Source organism: Zalophus californianus, chromosome 9, assembly GCF_009762305.2.
Source record: "Zalophus californianus isolate mZalCal1 chromosome 9, mZalCal1.pri.v2, whole genome shotgun sequence".
NCBI classification, from domain to species: domain Eukaryota; kingdom Metazoa; phylum Chordata; class Mammalia; order Carnivora; family Otariidae; genus Zalophus; species Zalophus californianus.
Window position 1 is genome coordinate 70,744,629 of NC_045603.1, and position 23,119 is coordinate 70,767,747.

General features: G+C 41.3%; 1 non-coding gene and 1 pseudogene across 1 annotated transcript; one reads left to right on the top strand and one right to left on the bottom strand.

Moving 5' to 3' along the window:
* The window catches only part of LOC118357357, a 64,639-nt pseudogene that overhangs the window by 26,513 nt on the left and 15,007 nt on the right, over positions 1-23,119 (bottom strand).
* On the top strand, positions 2,865-2,937 carry TRNAE-CUC. The gene has a single exon. It is a non-coding gene; the product is annotated as a tRNA-Glu (tRNA).

The following is a 23,119-nucleotide window of genomic DNA, read 5'->3' on the forward strand; positions in this document are numbered from 1 at the left end:
CTAGACGGAGCAGGACAGCGGTGTCTCTGGAGGTTCTCCTACTCCCTCATTGATTCTTTTCCCTGTTCGCCCATGAGACTGGTGTCATAGGACAGTCTTGAGCTGCTTCTAACTAGGTGCAAGTGATTTGGAGGAACCCTGCTCCCCAAAGCCTGGAGTGTGGATAACCGCAGAATGTATCATCCACACCTGGGTGTGCATGAGAGAGGGTGTCTTATTAATGATTATGCCAGGATTTGCACCCAGCAAAATGAGGCTGGGGGTCACCCTCCCTGGGGGTGTGGTTTAGGGAAGGTGCTCTCTTCTTTGATATCCTTTGTACTTCTTCTTTCCGAGGGATGGAGAAACTTGAAGAACTAAGATTGGGGGAAGAGGCCACGGAAGTCTCTCAGCCTGGGTTTTTGGGTCAGGGGTAGCAGGGTTAGGTGGCTTCATATAAGGCTTGCGGCAAGTACATAGATCAATCAATTAATCAATTAATGAAGCAATGAACATTTGACTGGCCTTGATTTCTGTCTTTCTCAGGGGCCCAGCTGGAGGCTGGCTGTGATAGAATGGGTATTAGAGGTACTCGTCTCCATTTCATTTATCACAAGTTGTCCTGGGGACCCAAAATGAGTAATAATTTCCATGCGCTAACATTTATCGAGCACTTAACAGCCACGTTTGCTAAGCGTTTTACATGGGTTATCTCAATTCAGATGGGTACCTCTCCAGAGAAGTTACTGTTGTGTCCATTTTGCAGTTGAGGAAGCTGAAGTTTAGACAGTAAGTTGCCAATCTCACATGGCCAGTAAGTGGCAGGTCTGGATTTGCATTTGGGGTCCGCCTACCCACAATACTGCTGATCTTACACGCCACCCTGAAGGAGTTTACTGCCCCAGAGAGAAGGTGAGCCATTCAGAACACTCTGCTGGAAAAAGCTGTGTGATAGAGACATATGTTGGAACAGGAGCATGGAACAGGGAGTAAGCGCCCTTGCTCAGAGGAGCTGAGAGACCGGCAGAGACATGACATTTGTAACCTCCTTCCCCTCTCTTTATTGACTTCTCCCCAGCTTCCCAAGAAACTGGCTTTCTCCCGTTTTCTACTTCAGCCTGACATTGTAATTAGGCTTCTCTGTGACTCCGTTCACCTCTCCTGAAAGGTGGGAACTGCTCCCGACTTGGTGTGTCTTCTGCTGCTTCTAGGTGCCTGGAAAGACGCAGAGCCTGATGGAATTAAAAAGCCAAGTGAAGGGAGACGTTTATTAAGACTGTTGGGTTCTGTGTGAAAATACCTTTACACCCTTGACTAGGAGTGCCTCCCCAGCTAATTTCCACTTCAACTCAGGACTGGAAATATGTTTTAAATGCTTCACCATTCTCCTAGTCTTAAATAAAAAAAAAAAAAAAAAGACACTTGCTACAGAAATGGGTCAACTTACAAAAATTTTCTGATAGCAAACATTTACATTGTTTTTTTAAAAATTTTTTTCAAGTAAGAGATGGGTCAGATTGATAAGGACAAATCTGTGTCCTAAGATGGCCCACCGAGCCAGTAAGGGAGGCCCAGCCTCTGCCCTGGGGCTCTTCCGGGTCCTTCTCCCTGCCCCGCTATGCGCACATGCCAAGAGTGCCCAGTATGCGGAAGGAGAAGTGTATAAATTACTCCCTTAGTACTCGAGGCTCAGACCTTTGGAGACCACTCTCTTCTGAGCCTGTCAGTGTCAAATAAACCTCCTATCCTCCAAGATCTCCAGGTACCGCTTGGTTCTTCAGTCGGACGATCCAGTCCAGGTTCCATAACAAGATCAGTGGAGGACAACTGCTACTTCCCATAGAAGCACATCGCCTAGGGTACTTGTTAAAAATGTAGGTACCTGCACACAATCCAGGAGCTATTAAATAAGAATGGTGTGTGTGTGTGTGTGTGTGTGTGTGTGTGTGTGTGTGTGTGTGTGTGTGAGACTCCAGGAATCCATATTTTAAAAAGATTTCAGGTGATTAAAAAAATGCCAACTAACGTTTGAGAGTCACTGTTTTAAATTAATTAGTCCAGCGATTCGATATTTAGGAAACCCATGATCTGCTATTCACTGCATGGCTTATAAGGACGTGGCCCCTCTGTTTTAAGGACTTCTATTTCCTCTAGAGCCATGTAGGGAGGGTGCATGGAGGAGGCAAGCTAGCTGTCCAACCATTCTGGAGTTCTGGAATCCCATGGCTGACCCTGGAGGTAGGAGGCTCTATAAGGAGGACCTAGGAAATAAGCTCCCTGGAAGAAATGCCGGAGAGGGGTGGCTGTGCCTGTCGGCTTGCGGAACGTTGGGAGGATACCTTCAGAGCAGCCGCAAAAGTGAATGTTGAGTGAATGAGCTGGGGAGCCAGGGAATTCGACGAGGGAGCCCAGATGGCTCTCCCGGGCCCTGGGCTGCAGTTGGCCAGATTGGTATTTGGTGCTGCCTAGCAAGTGTCTCCCAGTTCAGTGCCAGATGCCAGGGGGACCTCAAAATACCCGAGAGAGCCAGGGTCCCCCTCCTGTGGAGATTGGGGCTGCGCAAGACCCTTGCCTCGCTGTGGCGAGAGAGAAGCAGCTACCACAGTGGCACTGGGAAGCCATGGAGGGCCTGTGATTTGCATGTGTCCACAGGCATCGGTTCAGTTCAATGAGCTGATAAAATTGATTTTCTCACTGCATTGACTGGTTGTCATCCTGAATTGCTGAGGTGACTGCTGGTTCAGCGTCGTGCGGATATAGCCACAAACTCCAATGACTCGATCATATTAAAAAAAAAAGAAGAATTTTAGAAATGCTGTGTTTTCCCTTTGCCAGTTTCAGCCAATTTAAGAAAGTGATGAGTTTGCTAGGGAATAGATTGGGACGCCTGGCTGGCTCAGTTGGGAGAGCATGTGACTCTCGATCTCAGGGTCGTGAGTTCAAGCCCCACGCTGGGCAGGGAGCCTCCTTAAAAAATAAAATAAAATAAGACGACATTAAAGAACAAGAAATAGGTAAAGATCTCTTATTCAGGGGCACTGGTGAGCAGTCAATATTGGGTAATAGATAACTCAGCTGAACTTTACCCCAGTTTGACTTTGAGAATAGGATGCGCAAAAACTAAAGAAATTAGGTATGTTCTACTTTGCATTTGGTAGGTTAGCAGATTGCCATCTTTTCTATCTGCTGTAACTACCTTCAAATGTTGGGAGTCATCAGGCTATTAATTGAAGGTTGTCACCAAATTGTGAAGAGCCCTCAATGCTAATCAAGAGGATAGCTTTTCCACAAAGCATCATTTTTTGCCTGAATTTCTAGACACCATTTGCGGTTTTCAAAGTCTGTGTAGAAAACAAATATACTCTGCTTTCAAGTAGGATATGCATGGTGAGAACTCTCAAATGATATTAGTACCACTCGTATAGCATTAGTGAAATCCCCGTCATTAGGAAATGTTATTTTATATAAAAAAGTTGATAATAGGATACAAAGATGCTAATATGATTAGGTGATGAGCTGATAATGGGGATTTTTTCATATCAGTGATTTTCATTCGTCACCAGCAAAGCTGATCTCCCTAATATGATATGATATTATAATAAAACCCAGGCAGAGAGTCAGCAGTGAAATTTATGATGCAAAAGAAAAGTCAATAGCATTATAAATCTTAGAAACTGATTATATTTCAGCTGTCAATGTTCTTGGCTGGAAAATCTCCTTTAATTCCTGTGTCTTAGTCCTATTTACTTTGGTGATACCAAGCAGGGAAATGAAATAGATTTAAATCTTTATCTTAAGGATAACTTTAATGAGTGACAGTCAATTCCACATGGCCTGGTGGCCGCCGATCTGCCACCTTTGCCTGACTAACCTCCTATCCAATTAAGCATACATTTAAATGCAAGTAGTTGGCAGGGTGTTGTCAGCGGAATTTAATTCTATGAGAGATAAACCTAGTTTTCTCTGGTATCATGGTTTTAGGTAACAAATGGCTGCCTCAAGGTGGGGGACAATCATCTCAATATCATCAAAGGATTTCTGGCAGGCTTGTATCACCAATTACAGAAGGTAGGCCCCCTTCTATTCAATGAACATAGAGTCTGGCCAATGAGAATTTTTGGAAAAGGGCAAAAAGCCCTGAGATTCATTTGAGCCACCCAATCATCCAACTACAATCTCTTGAGTTTAAACAAAAATATATAAGCAATTCACATCAAAGTTGAGATTAGATGGCTGCCGAGGCTTTTGGGGTACTGGGGAGATTCTCTGAGGGACTCGGCAGTCCTAGAAAGTGGTTTCTTGTTGGGTGGCACTAACTAGAATGTGAAATGCACCACCAGGGATGTTGGATGATGGCGGTCCCTTCTAGCTTATAAATTAAGAAAGGGTAAGCATATAAAAGTTGCTTTCAACAGTACCACAAACACTGCAATATGTTGTGAAAATCTTGGTGGGAGTCTAAGTGGTCCTAATATATAACAACATCTAATACAGTGTGGAATGCAGAAGTAGGAAGATCTTTCTATCAGCCTTTTGTAAAAGTGTTATATTGGGGACACCAGGAGAGCTTTGTTAGAACCTTATTCTGCCCATCACATGCCAGGGCTGTGCCACCTAGAGAGAGGTCCTGCCCATTGAACTTTCAGAAATATCTTTGCCCTCAGAGTCTCCTAAATGCTTTATAGAGCAGATTCCATGGCTCACCTCATGTACCTAACTCTTGTTGGGTTCTGGTTCTGGGAGAGAAACCTCATGCATTATGCTTGCTGGACTGGTTCACTTCTTCATGAGATAGTCACTGGCATAGTTTAGAGCTAGAGAGCTCCCTTTCTTTCTTCCCATAAAATATTTAAGCGTAGCAAAATTTCCACTTTAAAATCTGTGTTGAGCTCTCAGTTTACCATGAAATTGCTGGGCTGTGCTTGGATTTGATCGGACTAAGCTTGGGTCAGAAGCTGTACTGTGCGGTTTTTCTACCCCAGGTGAGAAACAGTGGCTTAGAACAGGCAGTAAGGAAGACAGCCCCAAGGAACCTGGCACAATTCTTTTCGTGAACTTCCAATACTTCTGGGATTTGACCTTTGGCTTCTACTCAGTTTGTTTCCTGCCTTCCATTTATGTAATCTGCCTTTGTTAAAATAATTGCACAGGCTGGTTTCAGAAGTTCTTTTGGTTTCCAGTTATCTGCTCAGTGTTGGCCTGTGGCCTCTCCTGCTCCTGCTTTCCTTGGCTTGGGAATGCATCTCCCACTATGCACGCGGATACTGCTTTTAGCTCATTACGCGATAGAGCCCGCTTCTGACTTTTGGTCAGTTTTGTTCCAAGAAATGTGGCAAGTGAACCAGAACCAACCTCCCATGTAAGATTCATATGCAGGAGTTGGCTCTTGGCTTGTCAGGGGGTGGGCTTTTGAGAATTAAACAATTTTGATTGTAACAAGAGTACTTTTTCATTTTATCCTTTTTTTATCCTTTTCTTCTAGCAGCATCTTTCCCCTTAAGTTATATTTGACATTAATGCATCTTTTGCATAAACCAGTATTAAAATATGTCTTTCCAGGGAGTTTCTAGCTGTAGACACTTCCAGCTACAGCACAGGTATCAGGCATTGGCGCAATCACCCATTCAAATATAACATACGATGAAATGAGGGAAGGGCTGGGGGCCAGGGGAAGGGGCAAGAGAAGGAGACAGAGTTAGCTAGAGCAGTGCTTCCTGGCATTGCAGTAATGACAGAGCGAACTGTTTCTGAGTGTGAAACATCTGCTCTGCATTTTCCTGTGCAATCCTTGGAGCTACACGGTGAAGTCCTCCTCTATCACCCGTTTAGAGGTAGAGAAATTGAGGCCTCATGATTTTCTCAAGGCTCTGCAACCAGTAGGTAGAGGGATTTAAATTCAACCCTGTCTTACTGCAGAGCTTGAATTCTTAATCATCTTGATAGAGTCTACATTTTTATGAATTTATTGAAAAGATAATTAATGGCTACAATTTACCAATAATTCAATACGCCTTCAATTAATTTGTATTTTATCAATTACACATTGAAAGACACTGGAAAAATGGCAGTATTCCCTTCAAGAAGTAAAGTCTAATTGCCTTGCTCTTAAATTATGCTAGCCCTGTGAGTGGTTGGGCCAAGAGAATGAGGTGGAAATGACACTGGGTGGTTTCCAAGGCAAAGCCATTAGAATCTTGCTGCTTCCATCCAGTTTTTTGTCGTGCTCCCATTTTTGGGTGCTACCTTTTGCAGCCCGACCACCAAACCCTAAGAAACTCAGTCTCCATGTGGAGTCCACATGTGGGTGTTTTCATTGGTAGCCTCAGCTGAGCTCCTGGCCAAGACCCATTAAGAGGCAGTCATGTAAGTGAGCCCTCTGGGATGCTCCAGCCCAGTCAAGTCCCCAGATGACTGCAGCCATCCAGCACTCCAGCTGACACCATGCAGAGCAATGGAACCACCAGTCAACCCACAGAGTTACGGGAGAGAATACATTTGGTTTTAAGCTCCTACCTTTTGAGGTGGCAGAAACACACGTTCTTTGTGATGATGTGCTTTCTGGATTCTGCACATGGTGACTGATGGTGCTCATACTGGTTCAGGGATCCCTGGTATCAACTCTGTAGCTCTGTGAGGTCTTAGGCCCACTATTTGGGACCATAGAAGAGCTTTGTGGTAAGATTCCTACAGTGACATATCCCAAGCATGTTGGCTACCTCCATAACCATCCTAGTCCCAGACAGTATTCTTAACCGTCTCATAAGGGAAGAAAAATACCCATCAGGTGTCACGGAAAGTTGAGTGAAAATGCACCCACACATGTGTGCATGCACATACACAAACACACTATTTAGATGATCGCAAATGAACACTATATATCTGGGTAATATTTGAAAGAAATAGCCATTTGGGTTTCTCTCTTCGAAAGACAAGCTGCAGGCTAAATGATGCATCAGTAAAAGCCTTCTGCAGGCATTCTTAATAGCTCTGGTTTATATGCCTGTAATTCTCACATGGGATTTCAGAATGCAATAAACAAAGAACAAAGGAAAACCATTTTATGGTATTATTAAAATAGTGCATATAATTGCTGTCTGGTAATCAATATATTTTAAAAGATACTTGATTATAATGAGTGTTATATCTTAAATGTTTCTCTTCTGTCAACATTGGTTCACTTATAAAGAAAGTTTTAAAATTATTCTTTTAAAAGACATGACCTCAACCTTTAGGCTTGGTTATAGTCTTATGGTTATAATGATAGCCGTTTGTTGAACACCAGTGTGCCCTATGTCATGGTGAATCCTTATTCAACCTTGTGAGGTAATTATTACCTCCCCTTTATAGATGGGAAGACTGAGGTTTAGAGTGTGTAAATCACTTGCCCGAGATTGCTGAGTTAATGTATGCAGAGCTGGGATTTGAACCACATCTGTCTGATTCCAAAGCCGTCTACTCGTGCTGCCTTATGATGACTGCATCTTCTACTGCCCTGTTAAAAAGCTAATGATTCAAAAGGCAATTTGTAATAAGGAGCCAGACTGGAATGGAGGTTTTAAAAGCACTGCCTGCCCTTTCAGGTATAAAACATTTTGTTAGAAGCAATAACAGCATAATTACAGTAAATGTCTCCACCTTCCCTGTCGCCACTGCACATGGGTCTAGGTTACAAGTTTGAAATTTCACTGATTATTGGCGTATAATTGGCTTCATGTAGATGATAAATTTATTACTGATTGATTTTCATGACTTGGTCATATTTGAAATGTCAAAGTAGAAAATTGAATTGTCATATTATCGCATGTTCTCATTCAAGCACCAGATAAATATTACAAATGATGATTTTCCACTGAGTCCTATATAAAGAATTTATGGAATATTAATAATACTCTTACCCACAACCTTCATGCTTGGTGGATGACCCCAAACTGAAATCATGTTTGACTTTTGAGAAATAAACCTTAAGGATGATATGCTTTACCCACTTCTCTGCTGCCTACAGTTTTATAGTGTAACTATTCCTAAGGACAATGCTTGCCTCCCTTAGAGAGAATTGGACATTTATGACCTGCTTGACAATGCTTTTTTTTTTTTTTTTCCTTCATCCTTTGGCTACCCACCATGCTGTATGGCAGTCAGGATATCCTCTGAGGTGAAATCAGATCTTCAGAGAGAATGAAAGAGCTGTTCTGGGACAATCTAGGCTCAGTCCCCAATTCTCAACACTGAAGACCCTGACAGCTTTCAAAACTGCTGCTGTAAACTATCTGCAGAAGCCAGAGTTTGCTGGAAGCCTTCCCATTTCCTAACAGGCGTGACCTCCCTGCCTTTCACTGGGGCACTAGGGACCTCCTTTCAAAGAGCAGTTAAGGCAAGGAGTCTAGGAGGAAATCCTTTGAGATAATAGGCCAGGGTAACAGATCTCAGCCTATGGGACTCAAACATCTCTTGGCCCTTGAGATCCCCTTATTATGGGGATCTTCAAATTTCCCAGTGCACCAAGCATTGTCTGTAGCCTGAATAAACCATTGATTTTTAACTCCTTTTAGGTATATGAATGTAGATACTGCTGTGCTTAATAAAATAGAAGGTAATGTTAAGATAATACTGAATTTATGGTACCTTTCAACAATATGCACTTTTTTTTTTTTTAATTTAACTTATTTATTTGACAGAGAGAGACACAGCGAGAGTGGGAACACAAGCAGGGGGAGTGGGGGAGGGAGAAGCAGGCTTCCTGCCAAGCAGGGAGCCCGATGCGGGACTCGATCCCAGGACCCTGGGATCATGCCCTGAGCCGAAGGCAGATGCTTAACCGACTGAGCCACCCAGGCGCCCCAACAATATGCACTTTCTTAACAGATACTAAAAAATAATGTAATAGAGGATGCATGGATTTTTTTTTTCCCCTCAAATTATCTGGAGTTGTTGACTGGGCCAAGGAATCATTTTTTCAACCATAGTTGCTCTGGAGAGAGAGAGGGGTGGCTAAGAGAAGGCCGTTGCTGCTCACTGAATCCTGCTCGTTGATGAGGCAGTTAGGAAAACTTGTGTTCTAGTTTCTTTTGTTTTTATTTATTTAATATTTTTATGATCCCTTTGGCCAGACTGAATGTAGAAGCTTCCTAAATGCTCCAGGTCCACTCAGGACTCAGCTTAATCATTCTTTCAGATACCGAAATTTGTAGGTCTCCATGGCATAGGGCTTCAGTATTTTTCAAATCTTTATTTTGCTTTACATAGTAGGTGCTCAATAAATGTTCATTAATATTGATGAAGAAGTTGCTTCACTCTCAATACTCCGAATCATCATTGTTAATCAGTTTCGTATTCAGGGTGGTATCTCTGAAGTGAATAGAGTATGTCTAGGTTAGGAAGAAAGGGAAATCAATGCTTCATAAATGTTATTGAAAATGTCTTTTTTGGGTTCCTCCTTCCTAATCAGGAAAGAAACAAAATGTATTCTAATTTGAATTAGCCACCTGGCTCTTAGAAGTGGCTTCTTACAGACCTTGATTTAAATCTCTGGTACCCATTTTCCTTTCTGATACATCTGTGTGTCTGGAGTGGGAATGCCAAAAGGGCATGGATACTCTTTGACTCATAAATATGCAGCAAACATGAAACCCAGGAAATAAGTGTTTTGCAAACCACCTTTGTGTTCTGTACTTAATGTTTCTTCAGTTATTAGTACCATAGCTCAACTCGTTCCACAGTTGAGCCACATTATGGATAATTCAGCTTTGGTTAGCGAACTTAAGAGCCAATAAACGTTTATGTCTTGCTTTATGAGAAATGTCAGATACCTGGGCTGGTAACCAAATCTCCTTGGAGCTGGTACAACTCTTGCCTGACTCCAAAAGCCCTCTGGGTCAACCGGTAATTAGTACACAAATTTCATGCAGGATAGTGCAAGGCAATGTCCTCAAACATTAGTGAGCTTCAGAATCTGCCAGTGCAGAGTTAAACCCCACTTTCCTCAATTATGATTTGTTCCATTAGGGGTGGGGCCCAGGAGCCTACACACTAACCAACCGCCCTGGGTGATTGTGATGCCTGTATTCTGGTGTGAAGAGCTGCAGGTGAGGCAGAGAACTTGGGAACTGATGCTTGGGACCATGATTAGGATTTGGAGAGAAGGTAAGGCATCCGAGAGTGGGGTGATAGTGTGAGTAGAAGTAAGGAGAAGAGCAGTCCTTTAGACTTGCCTGAGTTACTTCATCTGTCTCATCCTCAGTCTCCTCATCTCTCATGGGATCTATCGCTAAGGGTTGGTGTGACGATGAAGTGAGAAAATGCAGTTAATGTGCTTGACATAGATTAGGGCCTTAATTGATATTAGCTTTTATTATGCATACATAAAAATGTTGTATTTAAATTTTCTTTCTCTGTAGTCACAGAATTTATATTTCGAGAATTTCTTTTTGTTTTGTCAGTTACCAAGTCTGAGAGGTTTTTTTTGTTCATGATAGTCACATGAGGAAGTAGGGAGGTACCCAGAGTCTGGTGAAAGTCAAAAGAATTCTTTGGGAAGGCCGTAAAGTATGTATTCTCCTGAAAAAAATAAGATAAAACTCCTGAAAATTTTCAGTTTTAACATATTTTGGAAAGAGCCAGGGCTGAGCTGGAGAAGGACCTGGGGCCACCATCAGAAAAGACTGACTCCAAGTTCTGGCTTTGCTACTTGCCTGCCATATATATATATATGTATGTATATGTGTGTGTATATATATATATGTATATGTGTATATATATATATATATATATAATATAAGTAACTTAGGACCCCTCTCTGTGCCTCAGTGTCCTCATTAATAGGTTGAGAGGATGCTAAGAGCTTGTTCATGTGGAGCACTGGACATGCTTTTGAGTGGAGTGTGGATATGCATGCAGGATGTGTATGGGTACGCATGTGTGTATGGTGTAGTGGCTCTGGGGCAGAATTGTCTGTGCTCGAAGCCCCCTCCCCTGCCCCCCCCCCCCCCCCCCGCCGTGTTACCACCTGCAACTGTGGGCTACTTATGCCACTTTTTCCGACCTCAGTTTCTTCCTCTATAAAGTAGGGATAATTAATATCAGGCCTACCTCAGTGGATATTATGCATGTATAAACAATACTTGTGAACTGTTTAAAAAAGCACCTGGCACCCCTGAGTGCTAGGCATATGTTGGCTATTATTATGCTGATATATTGCCAGTTTGGAAGCAAAACATTCCTTTTAGGGAAAAATCTTTCTTATTGGGAGGATTTTGGTTAGTTTCCAGTCCTCACTGAAGACATCCCTTATCATTCATTATTTCTCTGCCTGAATCTTTTTTTTTTCTCCCTGAGTGAGACTCTCCTCACTGTCCCCCCATATTCCTATTACGCTTACTGAGCGATTAATTCGTGCCAGCAAATAGCTCCTCTAGCACTGTCACAGTGAACCTTCATCACAACCACACAAAGTGTGCATTAACAGCTCTTCTTTAAGATAACTTGCTGAAGGTCACATATCTGGGAAGTGGCAATGACTGCTGCAGAGCACATACCCCTCACTTCTGTGTGTTACTGTCTCATACACCTTCACTCTCTGTACTGTTGTTCCTCCCTCTCCCACCCCACCCAACCTCAAGGCCTCCCCTTCTTTTCAAAAACTCGATTCTTTCTGTGATCCATGCTGACCTGTCGGCTTTGATTCGCTCTGGGTAGCTCTTATTTCCTCTGTTAGATTCCTATTTTTCTCTAATTGTCTCATCCAGGTGTGTGTCTAAGACTCTAAGTTCCTTGGCGAAAGGGTCTCTGACATCCCCAGCAGTATAGTTTTACGTCAGACAGAGGTAATTATTTGTTAAGTTGAATGTAGTGTACATGTGTATTAGTTTTAGTTTGCTACAGCTTCCACAACAGAATACTACAGACTGGGTGGCTTAAACAGCACACATTCGTTTTGTCAGAGTTTGGAGACTAGAAGTCCAAGATCAAGGTATAGACTAGTTTGGTTTCTTCTGAGGCTCTCTCCTGGGCTTGCAGCTGCCACCTTCTTGCTGTGTCCTCACATGGTCTTTCCTCTATGTATATGCATCCCTGATATTTCTCTGTATGTCCAAATTTTTCTCTTCTTATAATGAACTCCAGTTATATTGGATGCCCTAAAGGCTTCATTTTAACTCAATCACCTCTTTAGAAGGTTCTATGTCCAAATACAGTCACATTCAGGGGTCCTGGGTGTCAGTGCTTGAACATTTGAGTTTTGGGAGAACACAACTCAGCCCATAATAGCATATATCTTTTAAAATAACATACTGAATGTGAAATGCTGATAAAAATTTAGAATTTGTATAAATATGTCATATATGATATCTCATATCATATGAGATACATGTCTCTATGTATGAGAGATACATTGAGGATATCTCGTATGACACATTGAGATATCCTCAATGTAGCTCTTAGGTACGGAGATTTAATGAAAATTAATTTCAGAATTTACTAGGCTGATTACAAAAATTTCTAGGTGTCCAACAGATAAGCTGATGATAGCAATGTGGCCTGCCTCATCACAGCCCACTGGAGATTCTTAAATAACATTTATTTTATGCAATTAGCACACCTATTGTAGACCAATAAGGCCTAACCACCCACCCACATTGACTCCCTTCCTCCAGGTGTCACATCAGCAGGTGTGAATCAGATTAGTAATTTGTGATGGAAATGGATGTAATCAATTATGCAATTTTGAGCTGTCCAAATTTAATTCCATTAAGTTATATCATGAAACTGGTCCATCATAAAGTAGTGAAAATAAGATGGAAAGAAGCATGAATCAGGGCCTTTCACTGGGAAAGGCCCTGAGAGAGGTTATAAGAATATGGTCTTTTGTTTTCTTCAGACCTGAATATGAGTCCTAGGTCTGTCATGTAGTAGCTGTCGACTGTGGGCAAGTTTGTTAGCTTGATGAAGGCTCAGTTCCCTCACCTGTGAAGTGGGGCTAATAATGATCACTGCATGACTGTGTTGTGAGAATTAAATGAAATGATCAAAGGAGCAGCGTGAGAGCAAGGAAGGACCTTGTCTCTTTTCTTCATTGTTGTATCCCTTTGGTGTTTAGAACAAGGCTGGAAAATGGAGCATTATATTTTAATAAATAAATATTTAAACCAACATATGCAAATACATCAATATTTAAATAAATAAATAAACATCTATTTATTGAATTGATGAATGAAGAAATGAATTAATAAGAAAAAAACAAAGAACCCCCGCAGAGCAATAGTGATAATTTCCACAGACAAGGGCAGTGGTTCTAAGTCTGACTGCACATTAGAAGTACTTGAGCTTTTAGAAAACACTGGCGCAGGGGCCCATGCCCACGGAAGCCAATTTATTGGTTTGCATTCAGCCTCTAGCCCTGGGATTCTTTTTGCATTGCATGTGTCATCTTCTCATATTCTATTATGCAGTCTATGGCATTTATAATATGCTAAATATAATAATATGATCAGTTTTGCACTTGTTATTTATAGACTATCTCCTCCCTTGCTAGAGGGAGGAGCTTTGTGAGTACAGAGATTTTCTAAATTTTTTTTAATTTTATCTAAAAATTTTTTTAAAAAGATTTTTAAAATTTATTTTAGAGAGAGAGAGAGAGAGAGAGAGAGTGCGAGTGAGTGGAGGAGAAAGGATAGGGAGAGAATTCCAAGCAGACTCTGTACCTGGCACAGAGCCTGACACGGGGCTGGATCCCATGATTCTGAGGTCATGACATGAACTGAAAACAAAAGTTGGACCATCAACTGACTGAGCCACCAGGTGCTCCTGTAGAGATTTTTTTTTTAATGTTTTGTTCCTTGATGTATCCTAAGTGCTAAGGACATATTTGATAGAATAGTAGATATTCAATGATAAACTAATAAATGAATAAATGAATGACCAATGTATATTATCCAAATTATTTGGAGTTGCAGAAATTTATTATTATTATTTTTAAATTTTATTTATTTAATTGACAGAGAGAGACAGCGAGAGAGAGAACACAAGCGGGGGAGTGGGAGAGGGAGAAGCAGGCTTCCCGCGAGCAGGGAGCCCGATGTGGGGCTCGATCCCAGGACCTTGGGATCATGACCTGAGCTGAAGGCAGTCGCTTAACTAACTGAGCCACCCAGGTGCCCCTATTATTTTTTTTTAAGATTTTATTTATTTATTTTAGAGAAAGAGAGCTCAAGCTGGGGGAGGGGCAGAGGGAGAGAATTCCAAGCAGACTGTGTGCCCAGTGCAGAGCCTGACACAGGGCTTGATCTCATGACCCTGAAATCATAACCTGAGCCAAAATCAAGAGTCAGACACTCAAACAACTGAGCCACCCAGGCGCTGCTGAAGTTTATTTTTAAAAAGATATATCGTAACCACTTTTACTGCTCAGAAAGAGACATAACTCAATCAGTTGGTGGTAGGAGGTCAACTGGAAGGGTATATAATCAGAGCTGGTGGGTGCTGGAGAAAGGATCTCATACCTCCTGGGATGAGTTCTTGGCAGAGATTAGACAGTGGAAAACCCAGATAAGTTTGGGGGGAATTCCAGAGCAGGGGCACTTGTGCTTTGCTTTTGGGTGAAGCCTGAGAAAACGGAAAGCCTCTTAGACTCAGGACTCTGTACCAATTGAGTCCCAGTAGATTAAAAATGGTAGAGTGGTTTACTTAAATAGTGAAATGTTCACAGCCCACAATCATCAAGTTTCCTCATCTCTGAAGTAGTGTGGAAGAATAGAGAAATTTTTCTGTGTCCTTAGGAGGGATGCAGAGGTGGTTGAGAGTGGCCAGTAGACCTGAGAGGCCTGGTATCTAAGGAAGAAGGATGCAGGTGAAGCAGAATGGCCCTGATATTCAGAGAGCAGGATGGAGCCTGCATGGTTCATAGCAGCTGCAGTGTGGTTAGGGCCCTGAAGAGTAAAAACATCTGGCCAGATATATTAGTAGTAGACGCGTATGGCCAAGGAAGATGGAGATGGGGACAAGATGCTGTCTACCAATGGTACACGGTGGCTACTCAAGTCCCCATGATTGAAATAATCTCTGGGTAACAAAAATTAAAAGGAGAGGGTGAGAACTCTGAATTGATGGAGTTTTCCTGGAAGTGACTAGACAAAGTTTTCTGCTCCAGGTGAAATGGAGGTTTGAGAGCTGTAAGTTAAGTTGAATTATAGGGAAATAATTTTTAAAAAATTCTGGTTTTATACATCTGAGTTTTTTACTACAAAATTCATGCTCAACAGTAGCTATCTTTTTACCTTTTATCATTATTGTATACTTGACTCATGTCTGTGTTGTGTTCAGTGACTACATCAAGCAGTCTCCACAGCCTCGTTATCACCAATAGAACACTCACATACTCACATGGCTGACATGCATGGGTGGCTGATGATGTGGCCTAAATGAAAATTCCTGCCAGTATCTGGCCATGTGAGCTTCTTGGGTCTTAGGCAGATCTTACCCTTGTACGTAGTAGCCTCCAGATAACAGCTTGTTGGGTGGTCTTTGTGCTGTGTCTCAATTTCTCAATTTATGGAGTCTGTTTGATTTCTGTGGCCAACCCTTCCTCAAACTCCAGGATGGATTTGGAGGCTTTGGAGGCTTTAGGGAACCGAACTAGAGCCCAGATATAATTTCAGAAGGATAGTGAGCTGGTCTCTCATGCAAACACAGATCTGACCTGAAAATCTTTTGGTTGTTACAAGGTTCAACTCCTTAGACTGACATTTAGAGATCTACACATGCTCCTTTCTAAACATTCCCTCAAATGCACATGAAATTCTATTATTTTCTGTAAGTACCAGACTCTTCCAGCTGCCTCAGCTGTCTTTCATACCTGCTCCTTTGAGACCCTTCTATTCACTATTCAAGCCCCAGGTCCACCTCCTTTTTGAAAACTTTCCTAACTTCCCTGAGCCGTTAGTTAATTGCTTACTCTTTTGGGCTCCAGGAGTATTTGGTACACACTTTCTCTACAGCACTTTTCACATTGTTCTTTATTTTTGTATCTATTCCTCTACTAGTCTGTGAGTTATTCAAGGGGAAGGATTGACCATGTGTCTCATTTATTTTGAATTATTTCTTTTTTTTTGTTTTGTTTTTTTGAATTATTTCCAGTGTGCCCTGCATCCTCCTATGCAAGTGTGTGTGTGGTGTGTGTGTGTGTGTGTGTGCGTGTGTGTGTGTGTGTGTATAGATCTCCTGGGAATCACATAGCCCTAGAGTCTTTCTATGGAATATGATGTTATCAGGTCTGGTATTTTGAATTATCCTGAGCACAACCTCATTCCCTCCTGAGTCTCATCAAGGAAGCCTTGGTTCCTGAGAACCAAGTTTTTTCCAAAGTGTGGTTTCTAGTTCAACTACATCAACATCACCTGAGAATGTGTTAGAAATGCAGATTCTAACCAATCTGGTATAGAAGAAATGTAACTCAACATAATAAAGGCCATATATGACAAACTCACAGCTAACATCATACTCAGTGGTGAAATACTGAAAGCTTTTCCACTAAGATTAGGAATAAGACAAGGGTGCTTACTCTCACTACTCCTATCCGTCATAGTACTGGAAGTCCTAGCCAGAGCAATCAGGCAAGAAAAGAAATAAAAGGCATCCAAATGACAGGAAAAAGTAAAATTGTTTCTTCAGATGACATGCACAGAAAACCCTAAAGACTCCACCAGAAAACTGTTCAAACTAATAAATAAATTCAGTGAAGTTGCAGAATACAAAATCAATATAAAAAATCAGTTGAGTTTCTGTAACTAACAGCAAACTATCTGAAAAACAAATAAAGAGGAGGACCTGGTTGTTTCAGTCAGTAGAGCATGAGACTCTTGATCTGAGGGTTGTGAGTTCAAGCCCCACGTTGGGTGTGGAGACTACTTAAAAAAAATAAAAAAAAAAATCCTGTTCACAGCAGCATCCCAAACAATAAAATATGTAGGAATATATTTAATCAAGGAGACTGGAAGATCTGTACCCTGAAAACTATAAGGCACTGATGAAAATTACTGAAGACACAAATAAATGCTTTCTGTGTTCATGCTTTCATGTTCTAGATTGGAAGCATTCATATTGTTAAAATGTCCATAATGTCTAAAGCCATCTATAGATTCGGTGCAACCCCTATCAAAACTCCAATGACAGTTTTACAGAAATAAAAACAAATATATTAAAATTGGTATGGATTCACAAAAGACCCCAAATAGCCAATGCAATCTATTTTCCTTTTTATAACAGCCAGTGCTCCATGCAGTATGTGCCCTCTTTAATACCCATCACCAGGCTAACCCATCCCCCACCCCCCTCCCCTCTAGAACCCTCCGTTTGTTTCTCAGAGTCCATCGTCTCTCATGGTTCTTCTCCCCCTTTGATATCCCCCCCTTCATTTTTCCCTTCCTGCTATCTTCTTTTTTTTTTTTTTTAACATATAATGTATTATTTGTTTCAGAGGTACAGGTCTGTGATTCAACAGTCTCACACAATTCACAGCGCTCACCATAGCACATACCCTCCCCAATGTCTATCACCCAGCCACCCCATCCCTTCCACCCCCAACCACTCCAGCAAACCTCAGTTTCTTTCCTGATATTAAGAATTCCTCATATCAGTGAGGTCTTATGATACATGTCTCTCTCCGATTGACTTATTTTGCTCAGCATGGAACCCTCCAGTTCCATCCATGTCGTTGCAAACAGCAAAATTTCATTCCTTTTGATGGCTGCATAGTATTCCATTGTGTGTATGTGTGTATGTGTGTGTGTGTGTGTGTGTGTGTATACCACATCTTCTTTATCCATTCATCTGTCGATGGACATCTTGGCTCTTTCCATAGTTTGGCTATTGTGGACATTGTTGCTATAAACATCGGGGTGCACATACCCCTTTGGATCCCGACATTTGTATCTTTGTGGTAAATACCCAGTAGTGCAATTGCTGGGTCATAGGGTAGCTCTATTTTCAACTTTTTGAGGAACCTCCATACTCTTTTCCAGAGTGGCTGCACCAGCTTGCATTCCCACCAACAGTGTAGGAGGGTTCCCCTTTCTCCACATCCCCACCAACATCTGTCATTTCCTGACTTGTAATTTTAGCCATTCTGACTGGTGTGACGTGGTATCTCATTGAGGTTTTGATTTGGATTTCCCTGATGCTGAGTGATGTTGAGCATTTTCTCATGTGTCTGTTGGCCATTTGGATGTCTTCTTTGCAGAAATGTCTGTTCGTGTCTTCTGCCCATTTCTTGATTGGATCGTTTGTTCTTTGGGTGTTGAGTTCAGTAAGTTCTTTATAGATTTTGGATACTAGCCCTTTATCTGATAGGTCATTTGCAAATATCTTCTCCCATTCTGTCGGTTGTCTTTTGGTTTTGTTAACTGTTTCTTTTGCTGTGCAAAAGCTTTTTATCTTGATGAAATCCCAATAGTTCATTTTTGCTCTTGCTTCCCTTGCCTTTGGCGATGCTTCTAGGAAGAAGTTACTGTGGCTGAGGTCAGAGAGGTTCCTGCCTATGTTCTCCTTTAGGATTTTGATGGACTCCTGTCTCACATTTAGGTCTTTCAAGCATTTGGAGTCTATTTTTGTGTGTGGTGTAAGGAAATGGTCCAGTTTCATTCTTCTGCATGTGGCTGTCCAATTTTCCCAACACCATTTGTGGAAGAGACTGTCTTTTTTCCATTGGACATTCTTTCCTGCTTTGTCAAAGATTAGTTGACCATAGAGTTGAGGGTCCATTTTGGGTTCTCTATTCTGTTCCATTTATCTATGTGTCTGTTTTTGTGCCAGTACCATACTGTCTTGATGATGACAGCTTTGTCATAGAGCTGGAAGTCCGGAATTGTGATGCCGCCAGCTTTGCTTTTCTTTTTCAACATTCCTCTAGCTCTTCGGGGTCTTTTCTGGTTCCATACAAATTTTAGGATTATTTGTTCCATTTCTGTGAAAAAGTTGATGGTATTCTGATAGGGATTGCATTGAATGTGTAGATTGTTCTAGGTAGCATTAACATCTTCACAATTATTTGTTCTTCCAATCCATGAGCATGGAACGTATTGCCATTTCTTTGTGTCTTCCTCAGTTTCTTTCATGAGTATTTTATAGTTTTCTGAGTACAAATCCTTTGCCTCTTTGGTTAGATTTATTCCTAGGTATCTTATGGTTTTGGGTGCAATTGTAAATGGGATTGACTCCTTAATTTCTCTTTCTTCTGTCTTGTTCTTGTTGTATAGGAATGCCACTGATTTCTGTGCACTGATTTTATATCCTGCCACTTTATTGAATTCCTGTATGAGTTCTAGCAGTTTTGGGGTGGAGTCTTTTGGGTTTTCCACATAAATTATCATATCATCTGCAAAGGGTGAGAGTTTAACTTCTTCTTTGCCAATTTGGATGCCTTTGATTTCTTTTTGTTGTCTGATTGCTGTGGCTAGGACTTCTAATACTATGTTGAATAGCAGTGGTGATAGTGGACATCCCTGCTGCGTTCCTGACCTTAGGGGGAAAGCTCTCAGTTTTTCATAGATGGCTTTTATGATATTGAGGTATGTACGCTCTATCCCTATACTCTGAAGAGTTTTGATCAAGAAAGGATGCTGTACTTTGTCAAATGCTTTTTCTGCATCTATTGAGAGGATCATGTGGTTCTTGTTCTTTCTTTTATAAATGTATTGTATCACACTGATTGATTTGCAGATGTTGAACCAACCTTGCAGCCCAGGGATAAATCCCACTTGGTCATGGTGAATAATCCTTTTAATGTACTGTTGGATCCTATTGGCTAGTATTTTGGTGAGAATTTTTCCTTCCATGTTAATCAAGGATATTGGTCTCTAATTCTCCTTTTTGATGGGGTCTTTGTCTGGTTTGGGGATCAAGGTAATGGTGGCCTCATAAAATGAAGGAAGTTTTCCTTCCATTTCTATTTTTTGGAACAGTTTCAGATGAATAGGTATTAATTCTTCTTTAAACGTTTGGTAGAATTCCCCTGGGAAGCCATCTGGCCCTGGGCTTTTGTTTGTTGGGAGATTTTTGATGACTGCTTCAATTTCCTTAGTGGTTCTAGGTCTGTTCAGGTTTTCTATTTCTTCCTGGTTCAATTTTGGTAGTTGATACATCTCTAGGAATGCATCCATTTCTTCCAGGTTATCTAATTTGCTGGCATAGAGTTGCTCATAATATGTTCTTATAAATGTTTGTATTTCTTTGGTGTTGGTTGTGATCTCTCCTCTTTCATGATTTTATTTATTTGGGTCATATCTCTTTTCTTTTTGAGAAGTCTGTCCAGGGGTTTATCAATCTTGTTAATTCTTTCAAAGAACCAGCTCCTAGTTTCGTTGATCTGTTCTACTCTTCTTTTGGTTTCTATTTCATTGATTTCTGCTCTGATCTTTATTATTTCTCTTCTCCTGCTGGGTTTAGGCTTTATTTGCTGTTTTTTCTCTAGCTCCCTTAGGTGTAGGTTTAGGTTGTGCATTTGAGACCTTTCTTGTTTCTTGAGAAAGGCTTGTATTGCTATATACTTTCCTCTCAGGACTGCCTTTGCTGCATCCCAAAGATTTTGAACAGTTGTGTTTTCATTTTCATTGGTTTCCATGAATTTTTTTAATTCTTCTTTAATTTCCTGGTTGACCCATTCATTCTTTAGTAGGATGCTCTTTAGCCTCTATGTATTTGAGTTCTTTCCGATTTTCCTCTTGTGATTGAGTTCTAGTTTCAAAGCATTGTGGTCTGAAAATATGCAGGGAATAATCCCAATCTTTTGGTCCCGGTTGAGACCTGATTTGTGACGTAGGATGTAATCTATTCTGGAGAATGTTCCATGGGCACTAGAGAAGAATGTGTATTCCATTGCTTTGGGATGGAATGTTCTGAATATGTCTGTGAAGTCCATTTGGTCCAGGGTGTCATTTAAAGTCTTTATTTCCTTGTTGATCTTTTGCTTAGATGATCTGTCCATTTCAGTGAGGGCGTTGTTAAAGTCCCCCACTATTATTGTATTGTTGTCAATGTGTTTCTTTGCTTTTGTTATTAATTGCCCTATAAAATTGGCTGCTCCCATGTTAGGGGCATAGATTTTTACAATTGTTAGATCTTCTTGTTGGATAGACCCTTTAAGTAGGATATGGTGTCCTTCCTCATCTTTTATTACAGTCTTTGTTTTAAAATCTAATTTGTCTGTTATAAGGAGTGCCACCCCAGCTTTCTTTTGGTGTCCATTAGCATGGTAAATGGTTTTCCACCCCCTCACTTTTAATGTGGGGGTGTTTTTGGGTCTAAAATGAGTTTCTTGCAGACAGCATATTGATGGGTCTTGTTTTTTAATCCAATCTGATAGCCTGTGTCTTTTGCCTGGGGCATTAAGCCCATTTACATTCAGGGTAACTATTGAAAGATATGAATGTAGTGCCATTGTATTGCCTGTAAGGTGACTGTTACTGTATATTGTCTGTGTTCCTTTCTGTTCTATGCTGCTTTTAAGCTCTGTCTTTGCTTAGAGGACTCCTTTCAATATTTCTTGGAGGGCTGGTTTCGTGTTTGTAATTTCCTTTAGTTTTTGTTTGTCCTGGAACCTTTTTATCTCTCCTTCTATTTTCAGTGACAGCCTAGCTGGATATAGTATTCTTGGTTGCATATTTTTCTCGTTCAGTGCTCTGAATATATCATGCCAGTCCTTTCTGACCTGCCAGGTCTCTGTGGATAGGTGTGTTTCCAATCTAATGTTTCTACCATTATAGGTTACATATCTCTTCTCCCGAGCTGCTTTTAGGATTTTCTCTTTGTCTCTGAGACTCGTAAGTTTTACTATTAGATGTCGGGGTGTTGACCTATTTTTATTGATTTTGAGAGGGGTTCTCTGTGCCTCCTGGATTTTGATGCCTGTTTCCTTCCCCGCATTAGGGAAGTTCTCTGCGCTTATTTGCTCCAATATACCTTCTGCCCCTCTCTGTCTTTTTTCTTCTTCTGCGATCCCAATTATTCTATTGTTGTTTCGTCTTATCGTATCACTTATCTCTCGAATTCTGCCCTCATGATCCAGTAGTTGTTTATCTCTCTTTTTCTCAGCCTCTTTATTTTCCATCATTTGGTCTTCTATATCGCTGATTCTCTCTTCTGCCTCATTTATCCTAGCAGTTAGTGCCCCCATTTTTTATTGCCCCTCATTAATAGCCTTTTTTATTTCGACTTGGTTAGATTTTAGTTCTTTTATTTCTCCAGAAAGGGTTTCTCTAATAACTGCTGCTTGTTGGGTCCCTGTTGGAGGAGCAGTGGCCCGACTGTCACCGATAACCGTTTATGGCAACCCCGAGCTGAGAGCTTGCTCCTCGGCTCCGTCTCTGCACCCGGCTTCCCTGCTCCGATACCTGGGAGCTCTGCTGCACTCAGGCACCCCCGGTGTTTCTGTGACCCCGAGGATCGTGAGACCACACTGTCCCGTGAGGGTTCCAGCCCCCACTTAGCCACTGGAGTGACGTCCCTCAGTGGAGCCGACTTCTAAAATTTCTGATTTTGTGCTCCACGGCTCTAGCACTTGCCAGAAGCGGCCGACGTAGGCCCCCTCCCCCGCTGTCTATCTTCCCGAATATCACCTTAGATTCACTTCTCTGCATGTCCTACCTTCCAGAAAGTGGTCGCTTTTCTGTTCAGAGAGTTGTTGCTATTCTTTTCTTCAAGCTCCTGTTGAGTTTGTAGGTGTTCAGAATGGTTTGATACCTATCCAGCTGAATTCCTGAGACCAGATGAAATCCAGGTCTCCTACTCCTCCGCCATCTTGCTATGCCCACCCTTGACTTTGGTCTTTTAAATGATTTTTTGGATATCATGCCAAGAGTACCGGCAACAAAAGCAAAAATAAACAATGGGAGTATATCAAACCAAAAAGCTTCTGCACAGCAAAAGAAACAATCAACTAAATGTAAAGGCAACCTAGAATGGGAGGAAATATTTACAAATCATATTTCTGTTAAGAGATTAATATCCAAATTATATAAGGAACTCCTACAACTCAGTAACAAAAAAACAAGTAATTTGATTAAAAATTCTGTAAAGGACCCGAATGGACATTTCCAAAGAAGACATAGAAATGGCCAACAGGTACATGAAAAGATGTTCAACATCCCTCATCATCAGG